Source organism: Triticum aestivum, chromosome 7A, assembly GCF_018294505.1.
Source record: "Triticum aestivum cultivar Chinese Spring chromosome 7A, IWGSC CS RefSeq v2.1, whole genome shotgun sequence".
NCBI lineage: Eukaryota > Viridiplantae > Streptophyta > Magnoliopsida > Poales > Poaceae > Triticum > Triticum aestivum.
In genome coordinates, this window is record NC_057812.1 from 92,724,479 (window position 1) to 92,746,769 (window position 22,291).

A 22,291-nucleotide genomic window follows, 5' to 3' on the forward strand; every position below is an offset into this window, starting at 1 on the left:
CCCCTTCCCCTTCCCCTCTTAACTCCCATGTCCCTGAGTCAATCAAAGGAAATTAAGTCCCATGGGCCATAAACTCCCATTCCCCACGCCCAACTCCCCCCAAACAAACACGCTGCAAGATCCGATGCAAAATTCACGGGGTTCGAACCTTTCGTTTAGAATCTCCCTCAGGGCAAATGACGGTGAACAGGGGGGCATCGGTCCATCCAGTGCGTTGATCTTCACCCATGGCGGCGCATCGTAGCCGTCCATCTCCCACTCGGCGTACATCTTCGCCTCGAAGCAATCTCCAGCGTCGATTTCTCCGGGCTTGGTCAGTTTCGTCAGGTGCGGAGAAGCAGGGACCTGACAACCGACCCCTCCCGAATAAGTAGTAGATCACAGCGATGGAGGCCATCTTGTGGTTCGGCCGGGCCAGCCAAACCCTAAGAATGGCGCCGAGCGCGCAGGACGAGGTGTTGAGATCCAGGTCGAGGGCAGGGCAGGGCGGCGGCGGCGTTTGGCTGGCTGGCGGGCCGGCGCCGCGTGATCTCGACGCTGGGGCGGCGTGGTGTGCGGCGTCTGCCTAGGTCTTGGGCGGCGCTGCGCACGGAGCTGTGGCCGGTGATCGCGGCGGCGCTGCAGCGGGTGGCTGTGCATGGGCTGCTACGTGACGTGACGGCATTGCTGCTGTTCGAATTGAAGTTTGGTTGGGTGTGAGTGCACGGGAGGAGGTGAGCAACCCCAATTCTAGCGATTTCCGTTCCAAAATTCCAATTAGGTTCCACTTAGGTTTCCCTTTGTCATGCTCTTTCCAAATTGCTTTGCCATGCTCCTCCCAAGTAGCTAGTTTGATGTTCCTGTAAGAGCTGGTACCCAGAGAGCTATCACTTTTGCTAAGAGCCTTTTTTTTTCAAAAAAGGTTATCTGCATTTTACAGCAATATGCTTACTTGTGGTTCTATTCATGTACTTAACACTGTAACTTCATTTTCATAGTTATACTCCATTTTTCCCACAGTGGTGGGTGGTTGTGAATTCGCAGTAGGCCGACCAGTCGTGCAACAGCGCCGGTGATTCCCGGCGTCAGGTTTCTTTGACCGCTGGCTTGTTTGTTGATGTGGTTTGCATGTCCTACCATCAAAGACGGTTGGAAACCAGGTCTTCGCCGATGGAGCTCTCCAGTATCACCACCTCTCCATAAATTTGCAGGAATATGTGTCCGTTTATCCTCCCAATATGGTTAGATTTAGTAAAGAAGTTTAGTTATCTGAATTTTAATATATCATGTCCCAGCAGGCATAGGCTAGGCATTGCAGTTTCAATTTTGATCTCCTCCTTCAATTTATTTGTTTTGGTTATAGATGTCCTACAAGCTTAAAACTCGAGACTAATATCTTTTTTCCTAGTTGGTATGTGTTCGAGCAGGTGCCGTCCTTGTTTTTGCTCATAGACCGTGTCAGTATTAGTTTACTTTTACCCGTCATGTAGATGCCATGGTTGATGTAAGAGTGTCCAACAATGCCGCATACCATGCACATCTTGCCTAAAAAGTTTCTTTTCTTCAAAAACTGAAGCTCTTCAATTTTGAAACTGGGAAGACTTAGTTTTATGCCCATAAGTCTCAATCTTTATGGAATTTGTGGCTTCTTTGCTATGGTTAGTTTTTTTGTTAGTACTAGCTTGTTCTAATGTAGACTATTGGCTTGCATCCCCTTCATTACTAATAAAAGTCCCCGTCTACAAACTAGCTTGTATGATATTATTAATTGTGTTCCTTAATTAAAAAAACTGTACGAATTTTGTCATGGATGTAAATTATCATGTCAAGATTTGAAATTCAAAATCCTAGAGATTTATGTTTACTTCTTGTTTAGGAGGAGAAATCAGAAGTTTAAGGTTCCATTTGTTCTTGTATAATTTTCTAATTTTGAACATTTACATAATTCTAATAGTTTATGTTCTCTTTGGTTTACTAATTCATTCAGATTCAGAAATTACAGTGTGTAAAACCTTTATTTTTCTAGTCCTTTTTAGTCTGATGTTGTAACATGTCATTTTTGTATTTATATATTTATCGAAGTAATGAATGTAGAATTGATAAGTATGTCTAGAGGGGATGATTAGACTATATACTAAGCACAATAATGCACTCTTTTCCCAAGTTTTAATTTATTGTCAGAGTTTAGGCTTTTCTAGAAAGCTATAGAGCACCCTACACATGCAAGTCTAGAGTATAGAGCGGAAAGTAAAAGACAAAGAGGTAGAGTTGAGAAAATCGCAAACACAATTGGCTTGGTGAAGATTTTTCCTGTAATTAAGATAGTTGGTGTTATCTTACGTCCACACTGATAGAGACTTCGATCCACGAAGGATGTAAGAGCACAAGGATCTTGGTTGCAAGATTTCACGGAGGAATGGTCCATTTAGGACACTCACCAACGACGTGTCCACAAAGGAGCAACCACACCTATTCCACCATGACTTACGTCCATGAAGGACTAGCCTCCACTATGGTAGATCTTCAGAAAATAGGTGATCTCCGGGCCCGTACAAACTTTTTGGCTTCTTCACAAACTTGAAGACTTCCAAGTACACCTAGTCGATTTAGGAGGCGCACACCCTCCAAAAGTAACAAGATAATCTCCTCAACACTCGAACTCTCTCAAGATTTGGCTATGGATTTGAAGAGGTAGGAGTGGAAAGAAAGAGGGGACCAGATCTCAAAGGGTTTGATTGGATGGTTGGAGTAGATGTTCCTTTGAAATCAGCACAAAGAGGTGGAGTTCTCTCTCAAAACAAATGATTGGAGTGGAGCTTGCTTGAGTTGAACTGGTGGGATATGTGGGGGTATATGTAGGCTGGACCAGAAATCTGACAATTACACACATTTTTGCACATCTCGGAGGCTCCGACTGATTTGCTCGGTGGCTTCGTAATGAACAAAAGCGTCAACTTTTAGATGCATCAGTAGGTCCGAATGAAATAAAATGGTGGCTTTGAAGTGAGTACCTCAGTGGTGGCACACTCTGTTTACGCTTCAGAAGTTCCGACTGGAATGGGTCAGAATTTTCGATGTGTAAACAAAGTTTTCCAAGTTGCTTCAGTGGCTCTAAATGGAATGTTGAAAGCTCCGATTGAACTACGGTTTGGAATCCATCTGTTTCGGTGGCTCCGAGTAGAAATGCTTTGGCAACACCGAGTTGCATGGAATTAGCTAGATATAGTTGAAAACTTTGAGTAGAATCTTTTAGCTTGTCCAATACTTGTCTTTAAGCATTTTCAGTGGTCACCTTCCATTCCAATGTTGTACCTAAAAGAACTTTTCCTGAAATCTCTACTATTAAAGGAGAATCGAACGTCGTGATGGTTCGGCCTCCTTCTTCAGGTTATCGATACCTCTTCCCATGCAGGCACCCTCGTCCCGCTTTTTTTACGCTCCCAAAACCAGCGGCGAGTAAATGAGGAACCGACCAGTTCACTTTGACCTCCTCTCGTAGATTCATACCCGCACGCAACTCCTGAATTAGCTGGGGCAAAACCGCAGGTCACCGACGTCCTTCTCCGACCTGGAAGACTATCCCACGTCCCTCACACAGCCACACCCCAAAATTTCCTCGTGATGGCCCCGACGGCCGCCGCAACCTCCTCCTGATACTGCTCCGCCTGAGGACGCCAGATCCTCCTCATCCTCCCCACGATCGCCCCCAATGCCGCCGGCAGGCCATGCCGACCGCCCCCAAATTCCTTGCCAAATCTTCTGCATGCGCCACGCCTCCCTGGCGAGGATTCCCCGTCACGACGACCGCGGCCTGGACGTCGAGCCGGGATCCCTCCTCCCCAAGATCCATTGATCCATGGTCAGATCTCAAAGAGGAGGCGCAGATGGCGGCTCCATGGCGACGACCAGTTCGACCGCGGAAGAGTGGTCGAAGATTCACCTCCAGGACTCGCCTCCTGCCGTGGCCATGGCCGCTGGCGAGCCCAAGCACGAAATTTTAGTCCGCGCATTGGTGTACCACCGCTGATCCAACTCCTCTCTTGATCCAATCCTTCCTCAATCTTTTGTGTCGCCGTACGCATCTGCGCTCCCACGGCTGGAGTCGCTCCACCGTCGCCCGTGCCCGCGCTCCCAGCGGCTGCGCTCGGCTCCACCGTCGCGGGCGTCCGCTCGTGCTCGTACAGTGCCACAAAACCAATGGCGACCGCACAACGTCGACCTCTTGAACGGGGTGAGGTCCTGGGAAGCGGGAAGAGGAGGCGCGCCTCGACTGCAGTGCTGGTTCGTGCACGTAATGGTAAATCTCATCACCCCCTCGGTTAATGGTGGCATGCCGGACTCTCTCGCGCCACTGTCCGTGAGGATTCAGTTCCGCCAACTTGATGGGCACTACGGCAATATTCAGGTACATATCCATGAATCATCAAACTGAAGTTGGCTTTTCATCTGTATTTCTCAGATGCGAGGACTGGATGTATTTCTAAGACCTACTGAGGCTTCAGTTCTCCCCAACTTGATGGCCACTCCGTGCTTTGATTCAATGATTACAAACAGGGATTTCTGCTTGCAGATCAATATTCAATCATGGCAAGTATGTATTGTGCTATTTCCTTTTGTCAATATTATGTTTTAACCAAGCAAGTCAAACAGTTTGTGTTAGTTCCAAGCAAGCAGGATGGTGATATGTAGTCATGTCTTAGTTCATGCTTTCTACTTAAAAATGTTTTAAGAACTCAGTGGACCTACTTCCACTCCGAGGACCCATGCCATGAATGTTACTTGTGCAATTTCAGCTTCCAGATTATAATGAGGATCATGCAGCTGTAGGTGGAATGCAATGAACTGGAGTACGAGCTGAACCCCGGCGAACTCCAGTTCCGCGAAAGGGATTAAGTGCTCAAGGTATGATATAATTTATTTCCATTTTTGGTTCAAAAACTGAATAAAAAGTGAAATCGAATAAGAGGGGCTGATTGTGAACATTTTCGGTCAAAGAACATAACAAAAAAGGAAATTAAAATGGAGCAACTTGGTCTTCTCTGTTCTCTTGCTACATAAATACTTGCATATGAACCGCTAAGTTTTTCACGGTTGTGCCCTACTTTACTATTTGAATCTTGGTAAGGTGCCAGAAATATCTTTTTGGTAATAATGGAGGCCTAATGAAGGTTGGGTGATTCTGCCTGATGAGGTTATCCAAGATCGCTCCTGAGAAGGTGAAACTGGTGAACCACAAGGCCCTTGTCGACAGCTTCAGTAAGCCCACTTTCAGTAACATCAAAACAAGAAATATACAGATAGTAATCCTTGACGGACAATCTTAATTGTATTCTTTTGTATTTTTTTGGTTACTACACTGCACCTGAGCTGTATAGAAACAAAGTGTTCGACATGAGTACGCATACACATTCGGCTTCATCCTTTATAAGGTCAGTATAACTTTCTGTTCCACATGCAGTTATTGTGCAACATGCACAAATCAACAAAGGTAGATATTTCAGGTAAGATGTTTTTATTAATAACTAAGTATAATCAACGTTGCAGGCTGGCCTTGTGTTCAGATGGAAGTTTTGCACAAACAATCTTTTCATATCCCATTACGACCATGGAGTTCTGTTGCAAGAATACTTGACAATGTTTTTTCCTTTAACTACAGAGGTAGTGTCCCACATTTATTTTTCTTTTGTCTGCATTATCAATAAGCTTCCATGGTTAACGATTTTTTTCCTTCCACTAGAGAGGAATGGATCCGCAAGTTTTCTTTTTGTGGTGATTTTGTTTTGGTGCGTTATCAATCAGATTCCATAGTAATTAGTGGAGTTGAAGGGCTCCCGACGTTTCCATTTTTGGTGCTAACCAATCAGATCTCCGGCTGGCATAGTAGCTTATGAGCACACGTACCCAGCAGCATCAAAGGAGTACTCGGTTTCAGAGTTAATTTATGTAAGTCTGGCACACCTAAATACACATTTGATTCACTGCTGGGTGTTGAATAAAAACTAGAAAAGGGAGGAGCAACTCAAGCGAATAAAAGGTAGAGGAATGAACAAGTAGGCAGGGATTGGAGGCCGATCCTCCAAGGCAACATCAAGGTAAAGCAATTAAACTGAATTTGTGGCACCAATGAATATATGAACTAGCTTGTTAAGACCAACTTATCTGAACTGATGTGTGAAAAGCGGGACAGTGACGAAATGCCAGGAACTCAAATGGAAAGACAGTTGTAAAATACATTCCGAAACACTCACATTGATTTACACTTTTTAGAGCTAATTCAAAATTAATCCTTCTGAATGTGGCGAAAACACGCTTGACTTCACACTACATTTTACTGAAGAGGCTCATGATCAACATGTTGGGACCGTGAGTACACAGTGGAAAGGAAAGGCAAAGGTTGGTGATCGACATGCCAGAACAACAACAGATCTGGTTACTTTACAATCAAGGATGGTGTTCTTTGAGATCAGGGTCGACATTGCAATCATGAAGCCATTCTATTTGCTTATCAAATTCGGCGACAAGGAGATAAAGGATGTGAAGAAAAAGAGAGATCTCCCTCACAAGGGAGGTTTCCCCAAGGTAACTGAGATAATTCTTAATTGTTGGGGTAGGATTGGACATTCATTGCTTAGCTTTTGCCATTTGCCCTAAATATTATGACCCCAATATATCTCGACGAATGCTCCTGGGGGCATTGCAAGAAAAACTCCAATTCATGACAGTGAGGTTATGCCTGTTGTTATATCCTTCATTGGAAACAAGGGGATTTTTTTGATCCTACGGTTCTCTGGTCTATATAATTTGTTACTGACTGAAAACAAACATGCTGGTGTTTCCACTAACTGACAAATAATAAACTCTTGTTTGTCTGGTTTACATGTGTTTCCAGAATCGGTACTTCAACTACATGTTGTTTTCTTTGTAAAAATGGCCATGTGTTTGATAAATGCTAGATAGATTTTGGAGGTCATTCAAGGGAAGCGGTAAGCTGTAACAATACGGGCCAACTCGTGGAGACTATGAGCATCAACATGCTAAATGGAGGAACTGAAAAGGGAGAGGGAAGGGAGATTTATAGAAGAAGAGAGAGAATCAGTTCTATTACTGTATGGATGGAAACCTCACGCCATCTTGTCCAACACATTTCTGCATTGCAACAATTATTTGATTGCTAATGTTTTTTTATTCCTTGGCAACAATGGGAATTCACAATTCAAATTTATAGGTTGTTCATCGACCTTTTTCAAATTATTTACATATTTTTCACTTACCAAGTTTGCTTATGATGCTGAGAAATTAAACATAAGGACAGAGATATACGTTGGATATGGAAGAAACTCAACATCCAAATAACAAATTAGTTGCTCTGTCCATCAGTAAGCAGGAAATGTAAGTATCCTTTTAAATAAGATATTAGCCATATTTAGGCTGGAAATGCAAGCTTCCTTCTAAATAAGATATTAGTTATCTTCAGGCTGGAATGCAAGCATCCAAAATGAACAACAATATTTCAAACAACAACAAAATCTTGCAATCTTGATATAACAATGAAACATAAACAACATCATAGATTTTTCTATTTCTTTTGGTGTTGAAATCGACAATAGTTGTTTCTGTGAAAGAGAGGCGAAAGGATCGTATGATATATACCATTTTGTATATCATGTCAGCAAAAACATGTGGTGGTCACCCTTCGCTATGATGGTGTGTATTCCTTGGCACTGGGTATCAACCTTGGACGCCGTAGAGGGGAGAGGAGGGGGAAGGCGACACCGTGGAGGGAACGGGAGACGACGCTGAGAGAAAGGTCCCGACTGAACACCGTGGCGGCGAGAGATGGCGTCGGTGTGGTGAAAACCAGGGCCCCACAGATCCTCCGAGCATGGTCCATAACAGTACAACAACGACACCGGCAAGAACCGATCTTCCCGGCAAGCGCTACTTCCGCCAAGCGTTACATCGGCAAGCAAGACTAAGAACGCATTAGGAAGAAGTTTCTTCTCGGCAGCGCATCTTCCTGGCATTGGGAAGCACTACAACCGCATAAAGAGGTTATCTCTCCCTCAACGGTGTTCAAGACTCAGGATGTCGGCAAGCCAGCCTTTCCGGCAAGGCATCTCCACCTTGCCGGCAAGCTAAGGCCGGCAAGTTCTACACCGACAAGCATTAGCCTCTTCCATCGCTCTGCCGCACCTACCAGTCAGGATTCTGCTGAACATGTGGTGGGTGCGCAGGCGGTTAGGTGAGGCTTTTCGGGGCACGTGGCGATCCACCGCCTGGAGTTTACCTTTATCGACACCCGTCCAAATGCATGTCGAGCTAATAACCACTATTTACCCTATGTAATTACCATTCTGCCATTGTGATAGCCTCTTTGTCTATAAAAGGAGGCCCATGACAACCTTTACAAAGGTCGACACCCCACTCAATTACGCTACGTAGCTGCACTTCCAGTGCATCTTGCCGGCAAGCTGCGCTCTCTTGTAACTTGAGTTCCACGTATAATCCACAAAAACACGAGTAGGATTTTACACCTCACAATGGCCCGGACATGGGAAAACTTGTGTGTCTTCTGTTGGATCTGCTATTTGTGCATTATGATTTCCACAGCCGAATCAGCAAGGGGCCTTTATTGGTCCCAAAGATTGTCGTACCTTGACAGGTGACAACAATATCAACGAGGAGAGCAAGACATGAAAATAAGATTTGAGTCAAGTGTTGTGCCATGTGGTGAGAGAATAAGAGAGTGAATTGCATTTGTTAAACATAAGAAGAAAATGAGCGGCTGTTTACTTTTTTAAGGGAAAATTGGTTGTTTGTTGTGAGAGAAATGTCACATATTTTTATATAGTGAAAAATATCACATACCCTAAGAAGTCATTTCTGGTAAATAGTTACCAACAAGTGATTTACATGTGAGCTTACAATTTATTAAAATTGAGATGCGACTCACTCTAATAGAAAGCGCAATGTCACTCACTCCGACTAAAAACGCTCTCCTGCTCGATGATGCTTGGAAAATGTTGATGACAAAGCTTTACCGTGGACTGGACTGAAAAAACATTGAGTTTTGCACAACTAGAAGAGATGCATACAAAATTTGTTCTTTATATATTTGTTGTGCACGATAATAGAAAACATGTGTTTTTATGTTTATTTTTACAAAGTATGAGACAGATGGAGATGGATTATGTTGATGTTCAAAAAGAATTCATCAACAGAGATGTTGAAGCCATGTCATGGGAAAGAAACAAAAGTCTATCGAGTTTTATAACACAAAAGACCCGTAGCAACGCACGGGCGTTCTACTAGTATACTTTGAAGTGCCATTAGTTCTTTGAGCTTTGTTGACATGAATTACCAAAATTCACCTTGGAGATTTTGATCAAAGATTAAATTAAATTACTATAATTCATCATGATAAAAACAACGCTTTGAGAAGCATGTGGTATACAAGAGCTCCCCCTAAATTTGTGCATTATTTAAAATTTGCGCTTGAATGCAAATGCACAATTGGTTAGGTATACGAGAAACTTTTCTATAGCACATGAAACTTGGTGGAGTGCGTCAACAAAATATAAATTATGTCAATGACCACAAAGGATGCAACAAAAGAGTATGTCAATGACCACAAAATATGCATTAAAGAACAAACAACTAGCATATCCCAAACAAATTGTTTGGGAGTACACTTGTAACTAGGGCATATCCTTTCAGTTAGAATAAGCTATTCTTCACCCTGATCGATCGATCGAGCAACATCTTGCATCCAACCAAGCCACCATTATGCCGATCTAATCGTCCTCAAAGGATATGCCCCTAGTTGTAGGTGTGCTCTCAAACAAATTGTATTTGTCGTCCAAACTTTGTATAAAGCCATGAAAGATAGTCTCAGAGAGTATGACCTTCGAATTTTTCTTGGATTTGAAACTGAAAATCATTGAGAACACAAAGTTATTGATGCTTCTATGGATAGCCTAGATCTATACTCCCTCCGTTCCAAAATAGACGACTCAACTTTGTACTAACTTTAGCACAAAGTTGGGTCATCTGTTTTGGAACGGAGGGAGTACCTTGCATTGCTAATGCTAAGCGCCTCAAAATTACTAGGCATGCTATCCAGTGTGTTGTTTGTTTCCCGAATAGGTGTAGAAACATTATTGTACCCGATAAACATATTTAGAGAGAGGCATTATACAAACAAAAGTGAAAGATTGGCATCGATCAAGGAGCATGGTGCACCTTTTAATTGAGTAGATTGCAGAAGATAAAAAGGTGTTGATTTCTCCGCCAAGTGCTTCATAATGATCCTCTTGAACAAACCACTTTTGCTAGGGCCTTCTGACTACATCACAGGAAAAGAGTTACACTAACGGAGGACATCACAACGTTGCGCCTGGTGAATTGGGTTAAATTAGTTTTTGATTACATTGGCCATTCCACTCATTCGCGGCGCTCAAAGAAGACCGGTGCTACCAGCCCTCTATTCATGGTTGTGTTGTTTCTTGTTGTGACTATCATATCATTTTTTCTTCACAGTCAAGCATCAACCTGATTTTATCCATGCATATCCTCTTGATATGGAGTTGCGAGTGTCTTAATGTATGATCTTTTATAGGTTTACTTTATGGATAATTTGTTGCGAGAGCCTTCTACCACTCCCATCATTACAACACGCATAACTGATTTATGATGCAACAAATGTTGAATCTCATAGAGCAAGATAACAGAGTGGATGACAGAGTTGAGACATCCGAGGCTTTGTCGGTCAGTTGCTCAACTATCTGATAACATCTTCTAACATTTTTTTAAATTTCTTGTACTAATTGAGGTGCCAGCGCAAGACTTGCTACATGAAGGTTGCATCCCCAACAGGTGTCCCTCCTCCACCGAGTTCACCTGATATTCCTTCTGGATCCTTCTATGCTTCTTCTGCAACTTTTGTTATCATGCATCATCATCTTGTTGGTTGCTTCGATGATTTGTGGCAGCAACCAGTGAGATGATGATGCATGCTAACAAAAGATGTAGGAGGAGCAAAATGGGATCCAAAAGGTATATCTATTGAACTGGCTGGAGGAGGGACACTCGTTGAAGGGGATGCACCACCCTCGGTGTAGCAAGTGGTGTGCTGTCTCCTAAACTAGTAAAAGAAGAAATTAAAAGAATACCATATGTTAGAAGATGTTATCAAAGAAATGTGTTGGGGAATACAATAGTTGAGCAATTTACCCGCAAAGCCCTGAATATTTCAACCCCGTCATCCACTCTTATCTTGCTCTATGAGATTCAACATTTGCTCCCTCATAAAATTAGTTATGCATGGTGTAACGATGGGATTGGTTGAAGGCTCTCACAACAAAATATCCAAATATAACCTATAAAAGAAAACACATTAAGACACTTGTAACTCCAATACCAAGATGGTATGCATGGATAAATTCAGGTTGATGCTTGAGTCTGAAGGAAAAATTATATGATACTCACAACTAGAAACAACACACATCCAGGAATAGATGGGCTAGTGGCACCGGTCTTCTTTGAGCGCCATGAATGAGTGGAATAGGCAATGTCATCAAAATTAATTTAGCTCGATTTATCAACACAACGTTGATGTCCTTCGTTAGTGCAACCTCCTTTCCTGTGATGTAGTCACAAGGCTCAGGCAAAAGTAGCTTGTTAAAGAGGATCATTATGAAGTATCTGACTTAGAAACAACACCCTTTTTTATCTTCTGCAATTTGTTCAATTAAATATTACACCCTGACATACACACATTGATCGATGCCAATCTTCTCCTTTAATTTTATAATGTTTCTTTTTGGATGTGTTTACCGGTTACAACAATCTTTGTATCCTATTCAGCAGACCAAGAACACAATAGATAGTGTGCCTAGTAAATTTTCAGATGCTTAACATTAGCAATGTCCAAGGTAAGCGTACTCGGATGCGGTCTATCCATGTGAAACATCAATAACTTTTTGTTCTCAATGCTTCTAAGTTCCAAATCAAAGAAAATTCCAAGGTCATACTCTCTGAGCTTATCTTTCACAGCTTTAAACAAACTTTTGCCAGCTAATACAATTTGTTTGGGAGCACACTTATAATTAGGACATATCATTTTAGTATGATTAATCAAGCCATGATGACAGAAGACAATAACAGCAATAATAAGGTTAACAACAGGACATGGCAAAAATCGTTGAAAGTATAAATCTCTACTACTTAAAAAATACGCAAGGTTCCTTTTCCTGCAGAGGACTGCATTCTACCTACCTTTCGTCCCACCTTGTTTCTATTTCTTTTCCTCCCTCGCTTGACTCCTCCATGAAAACACATCCGGATCCTTCCTCCATCCCAAGTTGTTTGTTCCTCTCTAGCTGACCTGACCACCTGAACCAGACCTCTAGGATTCCAGCGCCGCCAACCCTGCCCAGCTCCCATGACCCCTCCTTCCTCCCAGACCGAGCCCTAGCATCATCTCTGTGCGATCCTTGATCCGCTGCTTCGATCATCTGCTGGTATGGATGCACGGTCGCCAAGTGATGCTGTTTGATGTAGCCGCCGGGAATCAGACACTACGGGTTCACCATCGCCAGATCCCGGGGCCTTGGGGGTTGGGGCTCGAACTGCTGGACGCCGTGATGTTGTTGTTAGGCAAAGAAGATAAGCGGACAATGCTATGCAGTGGGCGGAGGCGGAGGCCCAATCACCACCCTCTTCTCCCCGCTGACTTCAGGTCCAAGCTACCGACGTGGGATCCAGGCCACTGCGCTGCCGTCACCCTGAAAAATCGAGGTGGCTGGACGACGGCGACCAAAACGATTCCCAGAAGGTGAGTCCTGTTATGAAAAGCAGGTGAAAAAAAATCTACCTAATTGTCTCTTATACCATGTTATGAAAAGCAGCTTAATATTACTGAGAGGCCAAAGCCGACATATATAACTCTAACAAGTGCAAGGCGGCTGGACGCTGTGTTTTGATTTTCGGGCGCAAAAAGTGGATTTCGGCCGAATTTCGGCCATCTCGGCCTGAGGCGAAAAGTATATTTAGGCCAAAATTGCTCAAATTTGGGAAATTTTGGTCAAATTTAAATCAAATTGCAGTCAAATTTTGGTCAAATTTCAGCCGAAATTTTTGAAAATGGCCGAAATTCGGCCATCTCGGCCTAGGGCGAAAAAAAGCTCAAACCGAAAATCAAAACACAGGCTGGACGACAGCGACCATGATGAGGTGAGCCCGTGGCAGCTGCACCGTCGTCCTCGACCGTGGCTGGTTCCCTCGGACAGCGGGTGGCGGCGGATCCAATCATGCTCCTCCTCGAGCTTTCCGTCGTCGTGCTACCAAGGGCATCTTCACCCACATCTCCTCACGCCGGTTAGCCTATCCTCCCCGATCTCATGCTCCTCTCCATCCCGATATCACACTGCATTGTTTGGACATGTGAATTCAAATGGCAGAGCCAGCCGTGGTGCAGTGGCAAGATAATTTAAGATTTCAGGCTTTCAGTTGCTGCTAGCTCTACTCTGCTTCATCCTTTCATAATGGCAATATAAAATATTCATTGCACGCACCATCCTGAACCAATTATGCGGACATGAAATTCTAACTGAATTCGATATTCAGCTGGCAAGTCCCTTTCTGCAAATAGGAAACAAAATTATTCAATTCTTCATTCCACATAGTCCTAATTGCTTCCAGTTTTATCTCTCTGTTTTAATCTATCTTGACTGAATTTCTAAACAACCAGGGTTGCTAACACGTGGTGTGGTGGGTTTGGTTTTTAGAATTTGTTTCACAGCTATTTAACTGAAATGATGAGCTCCCAATCAAGCCAGGCTCCAGGAAAAGAGAACAAGTGGTGTGTCTCTACCCAGCTGAACATAATCTGAACGACTCCAACTGCTGCGTACAAATCCTGGTATGCAAGTGCAGGTACAAGGCTGGCCATGTGAGACAGTATGACTGCAAGTCTACAAGGATCTATAGTACTGACATGGCTCAGTCTACACAAGGTATAAATCTGTGAGCTGAGAGTGTACATCACCCCTTGATCATTTCTGAAATGAGATGAATTTCAGTGGATTGATCTGTGAGCTGAGAGTGTACCGATTCTCTTCTGCACTAATCTGAATTACATGTGTCTGATTGGTTAATTGTTGTCATGTGGGGCGCTGCGTACAGGCGCGGGTCGCGCGCCCAGGGGCAGCAGCCGACGGCCACAGCTGGCGGGGCATGATCGGGACAAGGAGTCCTGATCCTACGTTGGTTCCTAGAGTCCAGGAATAGTTAGTTTCCTAGTTTGTTAGGAGTCCAGGAGTAGTTAGTTTCCTAGTTTGTTAGAAGCCCATAAGGCCTTTATATATCCTGTAATCTGCACCCTTGGACGCAGGCAATAAATCATTATCTCCTACCTCCTCCTCTACTCCTAATCTCTTCTCCTGCACCATTGAGCAGTTAGGCAAAAACCCTAGCGCTCCTATCAACCGAGACTACGAACTACGTAGTCGAGGTCCTGCTGTCTTGGGCACCGAGGTCCTTGACAACTTGGTATCAGGTTCCAGGCGATCCTCTTCCCCGTCCGCACTCCATCCGCAGCCCGCCGCCACCCCTGCGTCCGCGCCAAGCACACCTCCATCGCCACCATCCGCCGCCGCCTCGGTCACTTCCGGCATGGCAGAACCAACCACCGCTGATCTGGCCACGATGATCGAGGCCTTGACTGCAACGGTGGCGTCCCTGCAGACGTCCGTCGCCGCGCTCCAGAAGGACAAGTCTACCTCCTCGTCGAGCACTGCCGGCGCCCACGATGGGCAGCACCACAATGATCGCCCGCCCCGGTTTCAGAAGATGGACTTCCCCAAGTTCGACGGCAAGTCAGATCCGCTCGCTTTCCTCAACAGATGCGAGTCCTTCTTCCATCAACAACGGATCGCCGAGGAGGAAAAAGTCTGGATGGCGTCCTACAACCTTGAGGGTTCTGCCCAGCTGTGGTACATGCAGGTCCAGCGTGACGAGGGCACTCCGCCGTGGCGCCGCTTCTCCGAGCTGCTCAACCTCCGCTTCGGGCCACCTCTACGCGCTAACCCGCTGGGCGAACTAATGGCGTGCAAGCGCACAACGTCCGTAGTCGACTTCCAGGAGCGGTTTGAGGCGCTCCTCCCCCGGGCAGGCATCTTATCAGAGACACAGAAGGTTCAGATCTTCACCGCGGGACTCCAGCCACCCCTCAGCCTCGACGTGGAAATCCACAACCCGCAGTCCCTCGCCGTCGCCATGAGCCTCGCCCGCAAGTTGGAGCTGCGCGACCAGTGCGCGCTCACCTCCGCACCACCGGTGCGTTTTCAGCAGAAGGGCATCCTGCCGGCGCCCGTACCACGCCTCGCGCCCCCCGTACCGGCTCTACCAGCCGCACCCCCTGCACCTAGTCTGCCGGAAGGGCGCCCAATCAAACGCCTGTCACAGACAGAGATGGAGGAACGCCGTCGCCTGGGCCTATGCTTCAATTGTAATGAGAAGTTTGGCAGGGGCCACAACCGCGTCTGCCAGCGCATCTTCCTCCTCGACCTGGCGCCGGACGACGACGACGACGACACGGCCTCCGCCACCGCTGATGCCTCGCCGGCCGACCCTCGGATCTCGCTCCACGCGATCTCCGGCGTGCGCACGAGCGAGACCATGCAGATGCATGTCACCCTCGGGGGTGTCTCCCTCCTCGCCCTGATCGACTCAGGCTCCACCCACAACTTCATCGCTGAGGAGGCGGCCGCTCGTGCTACACTGCCATCCCCCACCACCGAGAAGATGCGTGTCACGGTGGCCAACGGCGAGCGTGTTCCGTGCCAGGGCGCATACCGCGCCGTCTCCTTCCGCATCGACCAGGAGGCGTTCTCGGAGGATTTTCTCGCCTTGCCGCTCGCAGGCTACGACGTCATCTTGGGCACGCAATGGCTGGCGACGCTTGGACCGATCCTGTGGGATTTCCGCGCCCTCTCCATGACGTTCTGGCGGAGGGGCCATCGGGTCTGCTGGCGCGGCCTTGCCGGACCGGACGGGCCAGCCCTGCAATCATGCAATGGCCGCGATTTCCTCGACGCCATCCTCACCGAGTTTGACGGCATCTTCGCCCAACCCTCCGGCGTACCACCACTCCGCAGCCGCGACCACGGCATCACCCTGCTGCCAGGCTCCGCCCCGGTGGCCGTCCGTCCGTATCGCTACCCGGCCGCGCACAAGGACGAGCTGGAGCGTCAGTGCGCCGCCATGCTCGCCCAGGGCATCATCCGAGCAAGTCGTTCCGCATTCTCATCGCCGGTACTGCTGGTCCGCAAGCCCGACGGGTCCTGGCGCTTCTGCATCGACTACCGCGCCCTGAACGCCATCACCATCAAGGATGCGTTTCCAATTCCGGTGGTGGACGAACTCCTCGACGAGCTCCGGCACGCTCATTTCTTCACCAAGCTCGACTTACGCTCCGGCTACCACCAGGTGCGGATGCGTGCGGAGGACATCCCAAAGACTGCCTTCCGTACCCACGACGGCCTCTACGAGTTCCTGGTGATGCCGTTCGGCCTCTGCAACGCGCCGGCGACGTTCCAGGCACTCATGAACGATCTGCTGCGGCCGTACCTGCGTCGTTTCGTTCTCGTCTTCTTCGACGACATCCTCATATTCAGCGAGTCGTGGGCCGATCATCTTCGCCATGTGCGCACCATCTTTACCGTACTGCGCCAGCACCGGCTCTTCGTCAAGAGGTCCAAATGCTCGTTCGCCGTCGAGTCGATCTCCTACCTGGGTCACACCATCTCCGCGGCCGGAGTGGCCATGGATCCGGAAAAAGTGCAGGCCGTGGCCGACTGGCCGCAGCCTCGCTCGGCGCGCGCGGTCCGGGGGTTTCTCGGTCTTGCAGGGTACTACCGCAAGTTTGTCAAGGAGTTTGGCGTGGTCGCCGCGCCCCTGACGGCCCTGCTTCGCAAGGACGGCTTCTCATGGTCGCCGGAGGCGGCAACAGCTTTTACCGCCCTCAAGACGGCGGTCACCACGGCTCCCGTGCTCGCATTGCCCGATTTCACACGGCCGTTCATCGTCGAGTGTGACGCGTCTACATACGGTTTCGGGGCCGTCCTTCTCCAGGATCAGCACCCGGTGGCTTTCTTCAGCCGGCCGGCCGCGCCTCGTCACCGTTCTCTGGCGGCATATGAACGGGAACTCATTGGCCTGGTGCTCGCTATTCGCCATTGGCGACCGTACCTCTGGGGGCGCCAATTTGTGGTAAAAACCGACCACTACAGTCTCAAATTCCTCCTTGACCAGCGCTTGGCAACCATTCCGCAGCACCACTGGGTCGGCAAACTACTGGGGTTCGATTTCACTGTGGAGTACAAGGCCGGTAGTACAAACACGGTGGTGGATGCCCTTTCCCGCCGCGACACGGAAGAGACGGGGGTCATGGTTATATCTGGTCCTCACTTCGACTTCATCGACCGCCTACGGCACGCTTCGTCCACCGACCCAGCACTCGTCGCGTTGCGCGAGGATATCACGGCAGGCGCTCGGCAGCTGCCGTGGGCGCTCTCCGACGGCCTCGTCACTTTTAACGGCCGCCTCTACATCCCGCCAACGTCTCCACTACTCCAGGAGCTTCTCACCGCAGTGCACGATGACGGACACGAAGGCGTCTTGCGCACGCTGCATCGTCTCCGTCGCGACTTCCACGCACCTAACCTTCGCAAGACGGTGCAGGAGTATGTCCGTGCCTGTGGTACTTGCCAGCGGTACAAGTCCGAGCACTTGCACCCCGCCGGTCTGCTGCTGCCACTGCCGGTGCCCACGGCCGTGTGGACTGACGTCGGCATCGATTTCGTAGAAGCGCTCCCTCGTGTGGGCGGGAAGTCTGTTATCCTCACCGTGGTGGATCGCTTCAGCAAGTACTGCCACTTTGTGGCGCTGGCCCACCCGTACACGGCAGAATCAGTGGCGCAGGTGTTCTTCGCTGAGATTGTGCGTCTCCATGGCGTCCCGCAGTCCATGGTCTCTGACCGCGACCCCGTCTTCACCTCGGCTTTTTGGCGGGAGCTCATGCGCCTCACCGGGACCAAGCTACACATGATGACGGCGTTTCATCCACAGTCGGATGGCCAAACGGAGGCTGCTAACAAGATCATTGTGATGTATCTCCGTTGTCTCACCGGGGATCGTCCCAGGCAGTGGCTCCGATGGCTTCCCTGGGCCGAGTACATATACAACACCGCCTACCAGACATCAACCCAAGAAACTCCGTTCAAGCTTGTGTATGGCCGTGACCCTCCCACTATTCGCTCTTACGAGCCGGGCGATACACGGGTGGCCGCAGTGGCCAGGAGCATGGCGGAGCGCGACGAGTTACTCGCAGACGTCCGCTATCGTCTACAGCAGGCACAAGCGGTCTACAAGTCCTACTACGACAGACGCCATCGGGACATTCGGCATGACGTGGGCGATTGGGTCTGGCTTCGTCTTCGCCAGCGCGCCGCGTCCTCTCCCAACCTGCCAACCAGGGGCAAGCTCAAGCCACGCTTCTATGGGTCGTACCGCATTTCAGAGGTCGTCAACGACGTGGCCTACCGCCTTGAGCTTCCGGCACGCTCGCGCCTCCATGACGTGTTCCACGTGGGCCTCCTCAAGAAGTTCTTCGGCACGCCTCCAACTGCACCACCGGGATTGCCTCCGATCCACAACGGGGCGGCTGTTCCAGAACCGGAGCGCGTGACTCGTGCACGACTAGCACGCGGCGTTCGCCAGCTGCTCGTCCACTGGAAGGGTGAAGCAGCATCATCAGCTACATGGGAGGATCTTGACAGTTTTGTCGAGCGCTACCCCGCTTTTCAGCTCGAGGACGAGCTGCTCGTCGAGGGGGGGAGAGATGTCATGTGGGGCGCTGCGTACAGGCGCGGGTCGCGCGCCCAGGGGCAGCAGCCGACGGCCACAGCTGGCGGGGCATGATCGGGACAAGGAGTCCTGATCCTACGTTGGTTCCTAGAGTCCAGGAATAGTTAGTTTCCTAGTTTGTTAGGAGTCCAGGAGTAGTTAGTTTCCTAGTTTGTTAGAAGCCCATAAGGCCTTTATATATCCTGTAATCTGCACCCTTGGACGCAGGCAATAAATCATTATCTCCTACCTCCTCCTCTACTCCTAATCTCTTCTCCTGCACCATTGAGCAGTTAGGCAAAAACCCTAGCGCTCCTATCAACCGAGACTACGAACTACGTAGTCGAGGTCCTGCTGTCTTGGGCACCGAGGTCCTTGACAATTGTTATCCATGTGGTTTCCATGATTTTTATATGGATATAAGCTTGAGATAGTTCTTATTTCCCAGATTAGATCTGACTGCGGGTATAAGACTTTCTTATTTACTCGGTTTGCTACTCATGCAGGGGGTGCCTCAGTTTGGTCTGCCATAGGCCTTCATCGCTATGTTGAATCACATGCTACTTTTAACCGGAGGTGAGGTGCTCAGATTTGGAAAATTGGTTACGCTTGTTTTGTTCACTTCCTAACTTGCAATGAACAGAGCAGTCTCTGCAATATGTTGTTTTGTTATTTTCATTTTATGAGCACAAATATGTCTATCATAAGATTATTAGAGTTGACAACCAGGAACTAGCTACTTAAGCATTAACATTGTATATGCATTGTATACATTAAAACAATCAGTGGCGGTGCTAATTTCAGCTTTTTTTTATTTCTGAACTCAAGAAATAAACTTTCTCTGAATGTTTACATATTTATCTGAATTGGAAACAATCTTGCTGCACCATTGCAGTTATTTAATGAGGGATACTTCTTTTCTATTTTAGCGTATCAATGGCCCCAGGAACTCGAGTGAGGAATACGTCATGCCCCTTCAAAGTGACATATCAATATTATCATCATGTATCGAAGATACTAGGCACCATGACTTTCTGATATATATTCTTATGTCTTAGAAGTTTCTCACTTCAAAATTAAATTTAACTCACCATATAGAATGCACTCAATACAATCGAAAAGATTACAACTGAAGTAGCAATTTTCCAAAACAATTATGTTTACACTTGTTCTACTGTTTAGAGGTTCGTTTAGTTTTACCCTCTGAAGACAAAATCAAATATACTTCTCCAAAATTGGTCTGGCTTATCACATTGTGAAGATCCACGCTGTTGTAGTTCCCTTTGTAAACATGTACTTTCAGTTGTGGTGATATTTTTATCACATCATGCAATTTAAGATAAGGAATACAAAGAAGAAATAACTAGGTCATATCAGGGGTGGTTTCATTCTAAATATGACTAATAAAGAAAACAAATCTTTTAGAGCTTCGAATGTAGGAAGTATATATGATCTATTAGATTTGGAACTTCCTAGACATTTAGAAGAAAACACCTAACTCGGCAAAGCAAATGATCATATATTGGTTTGTCTTTCAAAAAGCAATCGTAACAATAAAGTGGACGTGGTAGAAAAATAAGGCCTAAGAGGAAAAGAAAGGCGAGGAGGAAGAGATGCACAAGAGATTTGGTTGCACACATAAACACTCTCGGTATTTAGTGACTTGAATCTACGAGGTCTACTTGAATCTCTATTTGACATTTTCTTCCACAAATCAACGATAACTTATACTCCCTCTATCTGGAATTACCTGTCGCTCAAACAGATGTATCTAGCACTAAAATACTTTTAGATACATCCATTTGAACAACAAGTAATTCCGGACAGAGAAGTATATCTTAAAGAGCTAGTTTTAATGGCAACATTAGTAGGGGGAACTGTCGCCGCCTGGAGGGGCTTCGACATCTTGAGTTATGTAAAACCTTGAGGCTGCAAACCACATTTTAAGATGATATCTGAACACATCCCGATATTCTTGACCCGCAAACCACATTTTAAGATGATACCTGAACACATCCCGATGTTCTAGGCCATCTCTTGAGTCTCAACTTTTTGATGTATCCAAATGCCCCTCTGATACACCGAGAAGTGGAGAGACGAGGAAGAGAAAGCCGAAGTAGATCTAGATAGGTCGAGATGCTCCTCTCATTAGATTGTGACTCAAGACCTCAATATGCTACCTAAGTCAATATATGGTGAGCATAATTGCTGTGAATCAAGTAGAAACTAACATCCATCCCAATATTCATCTGAGCATTCATCTCAACCCTAATCCATCAACTCATTTAAGCCCTAATCCATGTACAACCAATGCATTTATCCATTCATTTCTGCAACTTGCACTTTCTTGTATCTAATAAGCATCAATCCATCCATCCATTTATTTATCTACAAGACACCCAGCCATGCATTCTAGGGTTAGAGAACGGGGAAAACTCGAAAACTCACCATGGGGAGGAGGAAGAGGCAGCAACAGCAGTGATGTTGGCTTGGACGCACTCGACAAGGTCTTGGAAAAAGCCGCGACAGAGCCCACGCCATGATCGGGGATGAGCAGCCGGTGGAGCCCATACCACGTTCAGGGAAGAGGAGGCGGCGGTATTGATTTTGACCTCTAAAACTCTGTTTCATCATGCGGACGCTGCTTTTGGCATAAATCGTTGAAGGCCAGGTGTACATTTCTCTCTGCATCATCATAATTTGGATGTTTTTGTTATGGTGCTCTTAGAAGGAGGGTGCAAGAGGGACGGCCGGTGGCCTCTTTGCCCATGGCCGGGCAAGAGGGAAGGGATTTTCTTCTTAATTCTTACTTGATTAGATTGATACATCTCCTCCCCTTATATAGAGAGGGGTTTACTTGACTCCCCAGCAAGGCTTACTTGACTCCTAAGTAAGCGACCCTTATCTTTAATTAACCCTAAGACTAACGGGCTATACCGCCAGTCCGGGCCCATTAGGCCTATTACGTACTCTAACACTACACCCCACCTGGATATGCAGCTTGTCCTCGAGCTGCAACATAACCAACTTATAACCATGACTCGACGCAACACAAACCTAATACCTAAAAACAAGCCTTTTACATCTCGGCTTGTTTTATTACTCTCAACCTGAAATGGACTGGGACGCTTTATTTTGGACCCCTTAACATAAAGTGGACACCATCCGCGCGTCGGACGTGCACGTGTACAGCCACCTGGATCCCATGGGCACCATCTTGACAGAAGGAGTCCATGTGTATGGCCACTTGGAAGTGGTTGCAAGAGCGACCAGCAGAGGCGCCCTCGCGGCGGCCGACGGTGGAATGCAGTGGTGCTGCGCGGTGCGCTCCTGTCGGTGACACCATGCCTTCTCCTCGCCGGATGGCTGTTGGTCTGCACCGCACAGAGAAGAGTGGAGGGCTTTC

At 47.2% G+C, this 22,291-nt stretch overlaps 1 long non-coding RNA gene across 3 annotated transcripts; it reads left to right on the forward strand.

The window, feature by feature from the left end:
* Positions 1-396: 396 nt before the first annotated feature.
* LOC123147244 (uncharacterized) lies at positions 397-7,177 on the forward strand. 3 transcript variants are annotated; one of them, XR_006473138.1, is made up of 4 exons: positions 397-4,276; positions 4,439-5,408; positions 5,524-5,637; positions 5,717-7,177. It is a non-coding gene; the product is annotated as an uncharacterized lncRNA (long non-coding RNA). The 3 variants fall into 3 exon arrangements; XR_006473139.1 differs by having other exon boundaries at positions 4,439-4,881; positions 5,105-5,408; positions 5,524-7,177; XR_006473140.1 differs by having other exon boundaries at positions 5,524-7,177.
* The last annotated feature ends 15,114 nt before the right edge of the window (positions 7,178-22,291 follow it).